The following is a 13357-nucleotide window of genomic DNA, read 5'->3' on the forward strand; positions in this document are numbered from 1 at the left end:
TATTTTTACTTTTTAAGAGTTTCTAACATATTCAATAATCAAAAAAAAAAAGAGCTTTTACAAGATTGAATTTCCCTTCTGGGATAAATAAAGCATTTTTCATTTCATTTCATTTCATTCATTTCAATCAGGACTTTAGTACAATTAGTCATTGCTTTTAGACACACCCTTTGTGCACAGGGAAGCCTCTTGTCCGCACAGTAGCTCAGACAGATATGAGACCAGAAATTACTTTTAAAAGAATAAAATAAATCGCTGTAAGGTTAAAAACACGTGACTTTATCTACATGGGCTGCTTTCTATGAGCACACTTGTAAATGAGTTGCGCATTTTAAATGTCAATAGTGCAATCAGTCCTTCTTATTTAATTATTGGAGATCGGAATCATAATCTTTATTAGTATTCAATTAACTGTGCAGCCCTACCCAAGCACTGAAGTGGATTAATGATCTAAGAAACAACACAATGACAAAAACACTCGGGGGGGAAAAAGCAATTTGACCTTGACATTAGACTTCCTTTGTCAGATTTTCTCAACTCCTTGTGCATGTTTCTGAGGCTAAGTTTTTACATTGATATACTGATCTTCTCTCCAGTTACTGGTGCATTGATGTGACTTTACACATAGCTAGTCCTTCTCCAGTATGGATGAAGTGTGGACTACTTTGCTCTTATTTCTTCTCTTCCTCTGTTTCTTCATTTCTTCCTAATTGCTGAGTCTTTTTTTATTCTATGAAACGCTAACTTTCCTTGTTCACTCTCCAGATTGAAACAATCACTTCACTAGTGATTAGGTTGAGTAGTAATTAGGATTAAGTTCACTGGTTTCAGGTCCTCAAATGGCAATATTTACTATTATTTTCTGTTTGACAGTAGCCTCACATTTTGCAAGAGAAAAAAATAAAACTAGCTTGTTCGTCATTCTTTAAACTGGTCACATTCGTTGGAAGTGGAACTACTTTAAGTATGCAGCATTGCAGTAATCTAAAAATACTAGTGGGGGAGTTGTTTAGGTTGAACATTTGCATGCAGGGAGGTGAGAAAGGGCAATAAAATGGCTAATTTACTAAAGAAATTAGCAGCCCTGCCTTGCTGCACAATGTAGATCCTTTGTAAGCTGGAAGTTTTCACTGTGGGTGGTTTTTATTCCTGCAGTGAGAGGGATTTAGAATCCAGTAAAAAAGAAAAGAAAAGAAAGAAAGAGGTAGATAGCAAAGGGGGAGAAGAAACTAACATAAAATGTGCAGCCAATGGCAGGCTTATACCTGCAGTCTACATCCAGTCAGTCAGACTAGTGTAACAGTAAAGTGAATACAGTTGGCTTGATCAAAACACACAACTAGCTGTTGTCTATAAATTAACAGTGATGGACATTCCTCACAACTAATTAGCTGATCAAATGTGAAAAATGAGAAAATGCTGGGCAGGTTAATTAGTGAAGGCAGTGAGCAGTAGTTGTTGCTCTGCTGGAGCTGTGAGAACTTAGACAGAATATAACTAATGGCCACATAGTCTGGAGACAGTTGTCCTAGTTTAGCTCTACTGCACAGTGTAAAGAAGAGCTGCTACAATCTGCCACTGTGCTCTTAGTATGCACTGCCAGTTCAGCATGTTTATCTGCTATCTTTCAGGCCGGCCTCAGTGGAGAGGAAACCTCCAGAGCTCAGCACTCTCAATGACGGATACCAGATCCGGATCTGATCCCCTCCATTCACCCACAAACCACCTTCCACATCCGTCCAGACCCCTCAGCCGCCCTGATCTGCCTGCCACCAGCGTTTTCAAGAGAAGAGTCACTGCAGCTGGAGCAACTCAGTTGGATCTTACACCGACCAGGTGGATGGTGAACACGCAGATACACGTTACAGGACGGGAAGAAACTTCATTGTCGCTAAAACTCAAAAAGAAAATGATACTTGGTCTGGTCTTAATATTTCAGTGTTTACGCATTTAGTAGCAACAGCCTCATCATCACACACAGCCTGAGAGTGGCTGCTCTTTTCTTTCACATCCACACATTTCAGTCACGTAGCTGCTCAGAGAATCAGTGCAGAAGTGAAATCAAAGCTTGTTTCTAGATTTCAATCAACTTAAGTGACCATATGTGTTAAGTACGAGCCAGAACAAGACGTTCTCAAAACAAACAGTTGGAAGTATTAGTTGGTGGTTAATGAGATAAGTTGCCATGTTGGGAGAGTCACAACAGTTAGATGTTAGGTTCTCTTTGCACAAAACTCAACTAAGAGTACATTAATTTATTGGTTATTTTGGTATCTTAGCTGTGAAATGATCAGTTCTAGTAATGTGACTTCTACAGCACAATTCCTCTGCTAAGAATTTCAGCAGTTATGTTCTGTCAGGGATGGAGGCGCTGAAGACTTCACAGCTCTGACAGTTTGTTGTCAGTTTTCCAACATGGTGGCGTTCATAAAAGAAGGCAGAGAAGAGGGAGGCAAAGTCGACGTGCGATGACAAGGAAGTAGGAAATACACGGGAGATACAAGTGCTCATTTTAAATTCGTTTAAACTATGGCTTAATTTTTTAGGAGAAAAAAAAAAGAATGTCCTGACAGCTCCTCTGCAAACACCTCAGTGTTGCTGAAAGTGATCAAAGTCATGTTTTCCTTCCACTGTGACTTCCTCTGAACCCTCGTGAACCAACAACAGTTTAAATAAGATGACTAAGTAGACTTCCATTTGCAGATTGTATTGATCACAGCGGACGAGTTTGGAATAAGGAGAGGACGTTCGATAAAGTATGCGGCGAAGTCAAAGACGCAGAGTCAATAGAGAAGAAGAGGGAAGATAAAAGAGAGGAGGACGAGGTGGAAAGGAGTGAGGGAGCGATACAGAGAGGATTCACTGCAGAAGATAGAATGATCATTAGAGCACTGCGGCAAACCTCCTGTCCCCTCTTCCTCTCAGATCCCCTCTCCTCCTCCTCCTCCTCCTCCTCTGCCCTCTGTTGACACATAGCTGCATACATAACCACAGCACTGTCTCCATCCAACTGCTCTGAACATCACAAAGAAGACTCAGTAGCAAATACAGACTCGAGTTAGTTAACTACCCCAATATTTTATGCCAAAAAGACAGCAGGGTGCTTGCTGATGTTGTGTACCACGATAAAAAGGCAGGTTTGGTGTTTCTGTCTCATCGTTGCTATTTTAGCAAATAGATTTTCCTTGTTATTTATTGTGCACATGAGGAAGAAAGCATCTGTTTGTTAGATGGAAACGAAGCCGCAGGAGTTTTTTTTTTATTTACAAGTGGAGTTATCACACTTTATAAAAAATAGCAGTCAGTGTTGCTTAAGTTCCAGCTAGACACATGGTTCCTGCCCTGGGGATTGTGATTGAAGGGCTGAGGAAGAGTTTTTGAAGCAATTATTAGTAATTTATTCTTTTGTCCTGTACTGGATGCCTTTTACTTCCCAGGGTCACAATTTAAAAAGACTGGAAACCACAAATCCCAGCTTTTAGAATAATAGGTTTATTTATAAAGCCCTTTTTAAAACACAGGGTTACAAAGCGCTTTTGGTTTTAGGAGGCCTGAAGCATCAAGTATTACGCAAAAAATGTTGAAAAGTCTGAGAAAAAAACTGATTTTTTATCATCTTAGTTTACTGGTGACCCCTTACATTTTTTTTCTTGGGAACCTCAGAGTCCCAACCCCTGTGGTGGGGGGACACAACCTCTGTTTGTGACACTAATTGTATTAAAACATAAAATATATTGCCTGAGATTAAAATATGAAGAAAGAATAACCAACAGCACAGTTACCATTGATCTAGTGGGCTATATGAAACAGTGCAGGCTAAACTCTAAACACATCTTCCTCTGATTTTACGTGTTGTACGTGGAAAAAAAAATAGGTCTCCTAAATCTCCATCCAAATTCATGCATGAGTATTTCCAAAACACGCTCAGAAAAGCCTGATGGAGTTCTGTATGTGCTGACCAAGCTCAGCTGTAGCCACCCCAGGAGGTCACACAGTAAACTAGCTTGCTGTCGGCCAGCTGGCTGCTGCCATCACAGCTGTTCCAACAACAGCTGGAAAATAAAATGATTCAGCTGGTCCACGATCAGCTTCAGCCAGTTTGTCCAATCAGGCAAACACTCAGTAACAAAAGCCTCCTTCATGACAGACACAGTGAAGTAACAGTCTGTGCAGCCTTAAAGGCAGACCGGCAGCAGGGTCAGGACCCTTCGAGATATTTGGTCACAAAATGACAAAAATCATTTTATGTTTTAATCTCAATGAAAAAAGCCTTTTGTTTTAATACTCAAAAATCAAAAAAAGTGATTGTAAGTCAAAGTACAGTCAGTCAGTAACTCTACTCTCTGTTCAGTGCAGCACACAAGAGTTTCAGAATCACACGAGTTCTTAGAGCAGTTTGATGAATCGTGTTTGTGAAGCCAAGTGACCAGTAAGAGTTCATTCAGTACTGTATGCACCGTTTCACGCTCACATGCGTGACACATCACAAGGATGCTCCAAAAATATCCAATCAGATCTGATTGTTTTTTTGGATTCTCCTGTCGAGGCCTTCAATGAATCACCACTAAGAAGCTTGAAATCAAAGAAGCTTGAAATCTGTCATCACACATGTCCAGTATGACATCCATAGTTGAATTCACCATTCTGATAGAAATGCCTGAAACGACAAAACACACACAAATATCTGTCAAGACCAGAGATTCTCCTCGAGACATTGTACTGTGCTTGGATACAGCACACCTTTATGTATGTATGTTATACACCTATGTTTGTCCATGTTTGTTACATCCACAGAATGTACTGTATGGGTTTAAGCCTCCATGCTGACAACTGTAAAAGTCAGTTTTAATCAGCAAACGAGATATTTGTAAGTACAAAAACAGTTCTCTGTCAGTGGCCCCAGACCAGCTCGAATTAAGGGGTTAAAATACAGATTCAGATTCAACTCACGATTAAAACCAGCAACTTTGACGTGGTTTAGCTACTTAGCACTGTATAGATGATGTGATTGTCTGCCTTCAGGATACTTGGAATCACGACAACTGACTTCTATAGTTTTCATCTAAAGGTTTAAATAAGGCTACATCCACACTAATTCCATCTCAAGTAAACAAACTCAATCCATCAGAAGGTAAACCAGGGTGGGTGTCGCCTCGTAACTTCTTCATTTCTGCGCATCCAGACTGAAACGCTACCCCAGAGTTAGTGTGGATCACATTAGTGATGATGTAGCCGAGAAATGGCGTTTCCCAAAATAACCGAAGCATTAGAACTATCTTTGCTGCACCAGAAAACTAAAGATTTTGGTGGCACTGAGAGATTACAAATAAACTTATGAAGAATGTCGCCGCCCAGAAATCATTGAAACTCCTTGAATGATGTTTGTATCCAAACCTCTGGGGGCTCAAAACAGTAGACACTTCCTCATGTAAAGATACCCTGTGAAGGTTTTAACAACTGGTAGCACAATGGAGCAGCGAGTTTAGAAGTGGTCCTTGTTTTATTTATATTCCACTGATACACAAAATACATCCTGTGTGTTTTGGTGTCGAACATTAAATGTAAACCGCAAAAGAAAAGAGAGAATCACAGGATAGTTTTCTGCTGCTACTTTGTGATAAACCTGGTGCCACTTTGAAGGTCCAGTGTTTAGGATGTTATCAGCATCCAGCGGAGAGGTTGCAGAGTGTAACCAGCTGAACAACCCTCGCCTCACTGTCCCGTTCCAAGTGTGCCGCTACAAAGGCAGAAGGCCGTCAAACATGGTGGACGGGCTCCTTCTGCAGATATAAAGGGCTCATTCTAAGTTATCAGAAACGTAGTTACACACTTATGATAACAGTTTCTGCACCTAAGTCCTACACACTGGACTTTTAGCTGTTTATCTAATGGAGCAAAGATGATCCTAAACACTTGGCAGATTTTGGGAAAACACCAATATGTTTTTTTTTAGTCATTTCAGTCGTGTCAGTGGTCAGAAGTTTCCAGTTCTTGTCATCTGATTGTTTTATCACCTTTATTTTGAATGTTTCACAAAGTCCTCTCAACCACACAAGTGTGTCTCGTTGCCAACTAAAAACTGCACACATTTCATCCTAGCTTTTTGTTATAACAATAAGCTATGCACGCGCTGTGTTGTAGAGAGGAGGTTACAGCAAAAAAACATAAAATCCTAGTCTTCCACAATTCAAATGTTGGAGGAGGAAGGTGTTTGTGGCTCGATCTACACAAAAAACAAATCACATTTCTAACCGTCCGTACAGAAACAAATCATTCAGAATGATTCTGTTTGCCAAGTGAAACCACAGAACCACAACCTGCAGCTTTCTCTCTTTGTAGATTCAGCCTGAGCCATTATCACAGATTCAAGGTGCTGTGAGTAAAGCAGAATATTTTTACATATTTCTGATGTTTGGCCAGCAGTGGGCCAGCACAGCCCAGAGACAGAGATCTGACTGTCACATCTCCACCTCTGGAACAAACCAACCAGCTCAACGTGTTAATATTTGTACTGACGGTTGTGTGTCGATGCTTTCTAAAGGCTTGATGTTTGTTAGCATACCGAAGAAGCACAAAGCTGCTTTGCTTTTTGAGTATTCAGTCTGTTCCACAGCAGAGTTTGGTACAAACAGACAAAGAAATGATGCATTTTCTAAGCGAAGAAGCAACATATCTCGGAGTGCATTTTTCAGCAACACTTGTTTTCAGACTGATCTTGTATCTCGATCTTGCTCTTGTATTTTTGGAACAAACTGAGGATGAACACAGTTGAAGGGCCTAAGTTCACTATGACTGGGAAGACACGGGGCTCAAAGCCACTCATCAAAACTGATAAACTACCTGACTGCTCTGCAGAGACACGCAAACGTTACCGGAGTCACAAATGGCAACAAAGCAGCCTGAAACAGTGACACTCGATGTAGCAGCTGAGATCTGTTGTTCTGTCAGTTTGCAATAGAGGAATTCTGTGCTTGACAATTTATCTTACTGAATGTTTTGTTTGACAGAAATCTGTTTTATCGAGAGTTTGATTCATCGATTGTACATTATGATTTTGAATGAGAAGCATTTGTTTTTGTTTTTTTAAAAAAGGACACCTTGTACTTGTAGCGGGTGTTCTTTTTGAAGGCCTTTGATTTGTTTCCAAGTGCTGATACCACGTTTCTTAACTCTCTTAGTCTGAAGCTAACTGTACTGCAGTGGTTCTCAAACTGTCTCTGTCATGTTGCTGAAAAAAGTTGGTGTCATTTTTTTGTCAACCGTTCAGCCAATCAGCAGTATTGGAGGAGTAGCTGATGAAACCAGAGCCAGAACCACAGAACCGCTGCTGTATTGCAAAATGAACTGTAGTATTCTTTTAAATTTAGCTTTTTGATCACACCACTTTTACAAACACACTGGACACAAACTTTACAATACAAAGACCTGAATTCTCGGCTGTGATGTGCCGAAAACTCATTTTTGCAGCAGAGATGTCAGTGATCTAACTTTCTCTTTACCCTAAAACTAATGATGACTTCACAAGGACGACAACAACACTGCGGCTGCTTATTTAACAAAAATAAGTACATTTAAATACATTTTACAGCCGTATAATTTTCAGAGTAACAAATCTAGACAAGAAATTTGTTGGAGTGTCCATTTGACCAGTGCCTCAGCAGCGTCTGTTTAATCACATGAGATATAACTTTACTTAATTTATATCTTTGCTGTGAGTTTGGAGGAGTAATTCATGTGCGTTGTGCAAAAAAAAAAAAAAAAAAAAAGGTGACCTTCACACTCACTAAAAGTATTCCCTTCTTGTTTGGATCACTAGTTTGGTTCTCTTGTTCAAATATGCTCTAAATTTCTGTAACAAACTTCTCTTTGCTTGTCTGTACCTGGAAGCGTTTCTCTTGTTATGAACCTTAAAAGCAGAAGGATTTGCTTCGAGTTGTGAAGAACAAAGGGACGGCCGGCCTTCTATCCAACCCGCGGGTCCGTTGTGACTCGCGAAGAGCAAAAATGTATGTGTGTGAGCGTGAACTGAACCCCAAACCACTGTAACAGTATTCAGCCAGCATCTAGACGTAATCACACAGCTCAGTGGACTGACTGGAGCCCATGGATGGAGCTGATGAGCCCTCTGTGATGACTTTACTACGTGGAAACCTCACAGAGCTCCGGAGAACTGGCTGATACACACACACACACACACACTGTTGTTGCTGTTGCTGTTGTTTTTATTGAGCGCTGTTGAGTCCGTTCATATTTCCTGTGTGAAGATGCAGCGTGGTTTTGTATTCTGTGGAGATCAATAGTAGGAGACAACGTGAGCCCCGGTGATTATTGTAACTCTCCTACTGTTACAGCATAAATGGTCTGGCAGCAGCTGTTTTTATCAACAACTGTAGCAGCATGTGTTCTTTTATTAAATAATCTATGTTTTTAACCTTGTGTGTGTTCTTTCATTGGTCGCTGATGGATGACTGAGATGAGCTAATGATGATGGCAGTGGAAAGTTCGTTTTAAAAAATACAACCTATTAAGATCTCTTGAAACGTTCTTAGCCAGTTTTAAAGTTTAACATGATGGTATCGGCCTCTGCCAGCTAATAGGAGTACAGGGACACTTAAGATATGTTTAACAGCCTTTAGAAGCTATTACATTGTTCACCTGCTAGCGCTGACAATTTTATTATTGATTCCCTGCTCAAAGTGTGTCCCAGGTCATAAATCTTCTAAAGAATTAAGGAATCCTTTTCAAAGATGCACCATCCAGTCACAACATTCAAACCTAATCGTCTGTAGGTCCCTCAGCTGTGACCCGTCAAAGCCTGGACTCAGACCTCTGAAGGTGCATCAGGAACCAAGACGTCAGCAGCAGATCCTTGAAGTTGCAAGGTGGGACCTGCATGCATCTAGTTTTTCCAGCATACCTCAGACATGCTGAACTGGATTGAGATCTGGTAATTAGAAGGTCAAGTCAGCAGCTTGAGCTTTAGCTATGTTCCTCAGTCTGTTCCTAAACAATGTCTGCAAAGTGGTAGCAGTGGGTTCTTCCAGCAGAGGAAGCCACTGCCATCGGGGAATAGTGCTGCCATGAAAGTGTTCACATGGCCTGTAGTAATGTTTAGCTACGTGCAGCATCTTAAAGTGACGTCCACATGAGCCACAAACGACCCTAACGAACCCCTCTGTGGCAGGGGGAGCACTAACGACCCACATAACGAGGGGGAGAAGCAACAAACCCCCAACTGAAACAGAAACTCAGGTGTTAATGACTCCTTTAGGATATAAGTATCTGGAACTCCCAACTAGTCAATCAGACCTGATGAAGCCTCTTTGATGAGAGGTGGAACGTCTTCAAGGAACTCAAAGAAGTCCAGTTGCTACGATTAATCTACCAGAATAACCATGACCTGGATGACTGAGAATCTTCACAGACATCCACATGAACACAGGATTCCAGCAGAAGAGCATCACGCTGCCTCCACCGGCTTACTTCCCTCACATCCTGCTGCCATCTCTTCCACAGGTAAATGATGTACAACAAAACCAGGACAACTTCTTCCATTGATCCGTGGTTCTGATGCTCACCTCAGCGTGAACACTTGGACTATTTTGCAGCGGTGCACCGGCATACGTAACAAGCTGCCATGCTCTGTGTGTCCTGATATCTTTCTGTCAGAACAGCAGCTCTTTTGTGCATTTATATCAGACAGAACAGCCTTCTCTTCCCACAGGCATCACTGAGCTTCACCAGCTGTCCTTCCTTGGACCACCCTTGGTAGGTGCTGAACACTGCAAGCTGGAAACGTCTCACAAGATCTGCTGCTCTGAAGATCTCATCATCTTACCATCGCTGTTTGATCCTTGTATCTCAGATCCTCGTACTGCCTATTTTTCCTGCTTCCAACACATCAGTTCTAACAACTGACTGTTCACTTACTGCAATATATATCCCACCTCTTGACAAGAGCAACTGAAACGAGACAGCCATCAGTGTTTTGTGGCTGGTTGGTGGAGAGATCTTTTCAAACTCTTAACATAGACACACTGATTTTAACAATCTAGTATCAGTTGGGTTCTGTTGTGCACCAGGTACAAATTGTGAATTACAAAATAAAGCGTATCACAAGTGTTTTTTAGATTTCGTACATTGTGATGATGCTCCTTCTACTATGTGAAACAACAACACAAAACAAAGGATCTGATGTTCTGTCTGATGCTTTAAGAAGCAGATGGTGAGTTGGTTTGTTAGCTGATGAAAAAGTGGAATGCTTTCGATTCATCATTTCAGGAAGCCGTTTTACTAAACTCAGCAGAATCTCTTCACTGTCAGCAGCAAACGGCTCAGGGTTGACGGGATGCAGTTTTCAGATGAGAAGATAAGTCAAATGAAAAGTGATGTGAGTAAAGTTCACAGTTAAAACCTTCAGTGTAACAAACCGTCAGTGCTCCGCGGTCAGCGGCAGAAGCCTGCGGTTCTACAGATCAGAGTCATGATGTGTGAATTTCAATGAGACGGCTGCAGAAAAAGAGCAAACCTTCCTCTGAAACACTGAACCTCTAGAAGAATGGAGTAACAGAAACATGCAGCAGTGAAAACTACAATGAGTGTTTCTCCTCTTTAGATGACAGTCCTGTACGGAGCAGACTACAGCCTGATAAAATAATCAGCTTACGTTCCACTGCAGATGTGAGAGTGTGTGTGTGTGTGTGTGTTTTAGACAAGCACATGGAGGCAGCAGATTTAGAGAAATAATCCTTCATTTCTCATCTATGCTGCAGCTTAGGGACTGAAAGGCAGAGGAGGCTCACCTCACTGTGTGTGTGTGTGTGTGTGTGTGTGTGTGTGTGTGTGTGCACTGTCAGGATCAAGCTGTTCAGGTGCCAGCAGAGCTTTTCACAATGTCTTGAAACACAAAGGTCAATTTCAGTCCTCTGATTGGTTTGAAATCTTTCATTGTTCTTCACCTTTTACTGTCCAGTTGCACACATCATACCAGCGGGAGGCTGATCACTCAATTTCCAACCCCTGCTGTGTTTTTAGAGCCAAAATTTCCTGATGCACTCAACGCTCTTTCACAGCAGCTGCTCGCAACTGTGGTTTCAACAGAAGCGCTGCACTGATACAACCAAACCTCGCACGTTTTTGAGCAAGTAAACCAAGAAAATCCTGTTCTAGAGCAGAGAACGAGAAAATGAGTCTTGAAATGATTCTTGTTTGCAGCATGATGACCACGTTTTCTACTTAAAGCCCCTGAAAACACTGTTTTAGATTGCGTTTGTTACAAACAATCAACATAACATTGTACAGTGCAAACAAACTTTTGCACAAATGAGAGAGAAAAGGGTTGGAGGTGTTAAAATCCTAAAAAGGACACATGTTTGCATATGCTATAAATCTGATGAAAATAAAATGTGACAGATTTTTCCCTGTTCGACCTTCACTATGCTGTCTGCAGCTGCCCATCACGCTAATATGCTGTGCACTAATGTCCATCCATCCATCATCTATACACCGCTTAATCCACACTAGGCTTGTGAGAGGCTGGAGCCTATCCTAGCCGACTCAGGGTGAAGGCAGGGGACACCCTGGACAGGTCACCAGTCTATCACAGGGCTACACTTAGAGACAGACAAGCAAGCACACTCACATTCACACCTACGGACAATTTACAATCACCAATTAACCTCAACATGTTTTTGGACTGTGGGAGGAGAACCCGGAGAGAACCCACGCTGCACGGGGAGAACATGCAAACTCCACACAGAAAGAACGCGAACCAGCGACCTTCTAGCGGCGAGGCAACGGTGCTAACCACCGAGCCACCTTGCAGCCCGTGCACTCATGTAGTCAACACAAATCACATTTTAGAAACAAATAAAAAACAAAAAAGGAGATGACAGATGGAGTCCTCAGTAATACATTCATTTAATGTACTTAGTCGGTTTCAAAGTCCATCTAAATTAATTTTTAAAACTTTCACTTAACTGAAGCCTTAAAGATTGCCAGATTTCGTTAAAAAAAAAATCTTTCTACATTAATCACATTTAAATGTGTATCTCTCTGATTCTAGTTGAGTCAGACCTTCTTTGTGCCAGCAGGCTGACAGCTCAGCTGAACTGCAGGCTGTGTTGGAAAACAGTTTGAGACTGAGAGCAAAACAGAACTTATTCCATCAATAAAATAAATGCAGTATGTCTCAAAAACTATATACATGTTGAAATATCTTTGTAGAGTTGATCTGCAGAGTAACATTTTAAAAAGTCTAGTTTGTAGAGGTTGTAAAACTGTAGGCAGTAATAGCAAAAAACACTCCTCAGGGCTCAGAGGGTTAATGCATGCTGTATGATCGGTCATGTGCTGCATCATCACTGTTCAACACACAGTCCACTGCTGCTATCTAGTGGGAAGAAACAAAACTACTCCAGAGGCGATGTCCTCTGAAGCATCTGCCACAGGACACAAGCTGAGTTTGTTGGTTTGCAGCCAAGAAATTATAGGAGCACATGACTTTCTGCAGTAAGGAGGCTCACAGAGTCGCCAGGTTTCATCAGTAACATGTCAGATATGTAAGACTGATGACAGAAATTGAGTCAGTGTCAGGCACTTATTCAAATACAAATAGATTAATTGTTTTTTTGTCACTTTAGTACAACGTGTCAAACTCGATTATCTTTTTCAGAACTGGCTGGGCACTGAGGTGTTTGTCTATTTTGGACTTTTAAACGAGGATGGTCTCTACAGAGCTGTTGAAACTCGGCCCGTGTGGCCTCCGCTCTAAGACCGGACATAAGGAAGCCTGAGAAGCCTGTTGAGATCCAGCCGAGAGTCTTGCTGCAGTGCAGGGTGATGCTCAGAATACCGAGAGGCCTGAATCCTGAGCACACAGTGTTTTCGAGGGGAGCCGAGGTAAACGATGCAACCATTTGTCACCATCGCACACTAAAGTGGAAAGATGTTGGAGCTGTTGTGCAGAGACACACGTCCATTCCATTACGCAACCACCTCCATTTACACCCAACCACACGAAGCAGCAGTGTTCTATTATGCTCTGAAATAAGCAAAACAGCTATTCCCTGTCAGGCTGAGGAGGACATGAATGGCAGGAAAACAGCCGTTTCCTTGTTTAAACAGTCATTCTTACGTTAAATTTGAGCAAAAACAAAGCAGCCATTTTTCTTTAGCATAAAGAAGCTGTGCTGCCTTTTGTCTTTAAAATGCCCCAAAGCTGTGATTCCATTCAGCATACTTGCCCAGATCGTAGTTTTCACTTTGTTCTTCTTTAGAGACTCTTGTGTGATTTTGGCATTGTGCTTTAAGCCTTTATCCTTCTGCAGCATTTCTCTTTTGTCAAGCTCTTGCAGAC

This window comes from Stegastes partitus, unplaced genomic scaffold (assembly GCF_000690725.1).
Source record: "Stegastes partitus isolate 25-593 unplaced genomic scaffold, Stegastes_partitus-1.0.2 Scaffold879, whole genome shotgun sequence".
NCBI classification, from domain to species: domain Eukaryota; kingdom Metazoa; phylum Chordata; class Actinopteri; family Pomacentridae; genus Stegastes; species Stegastes partitus.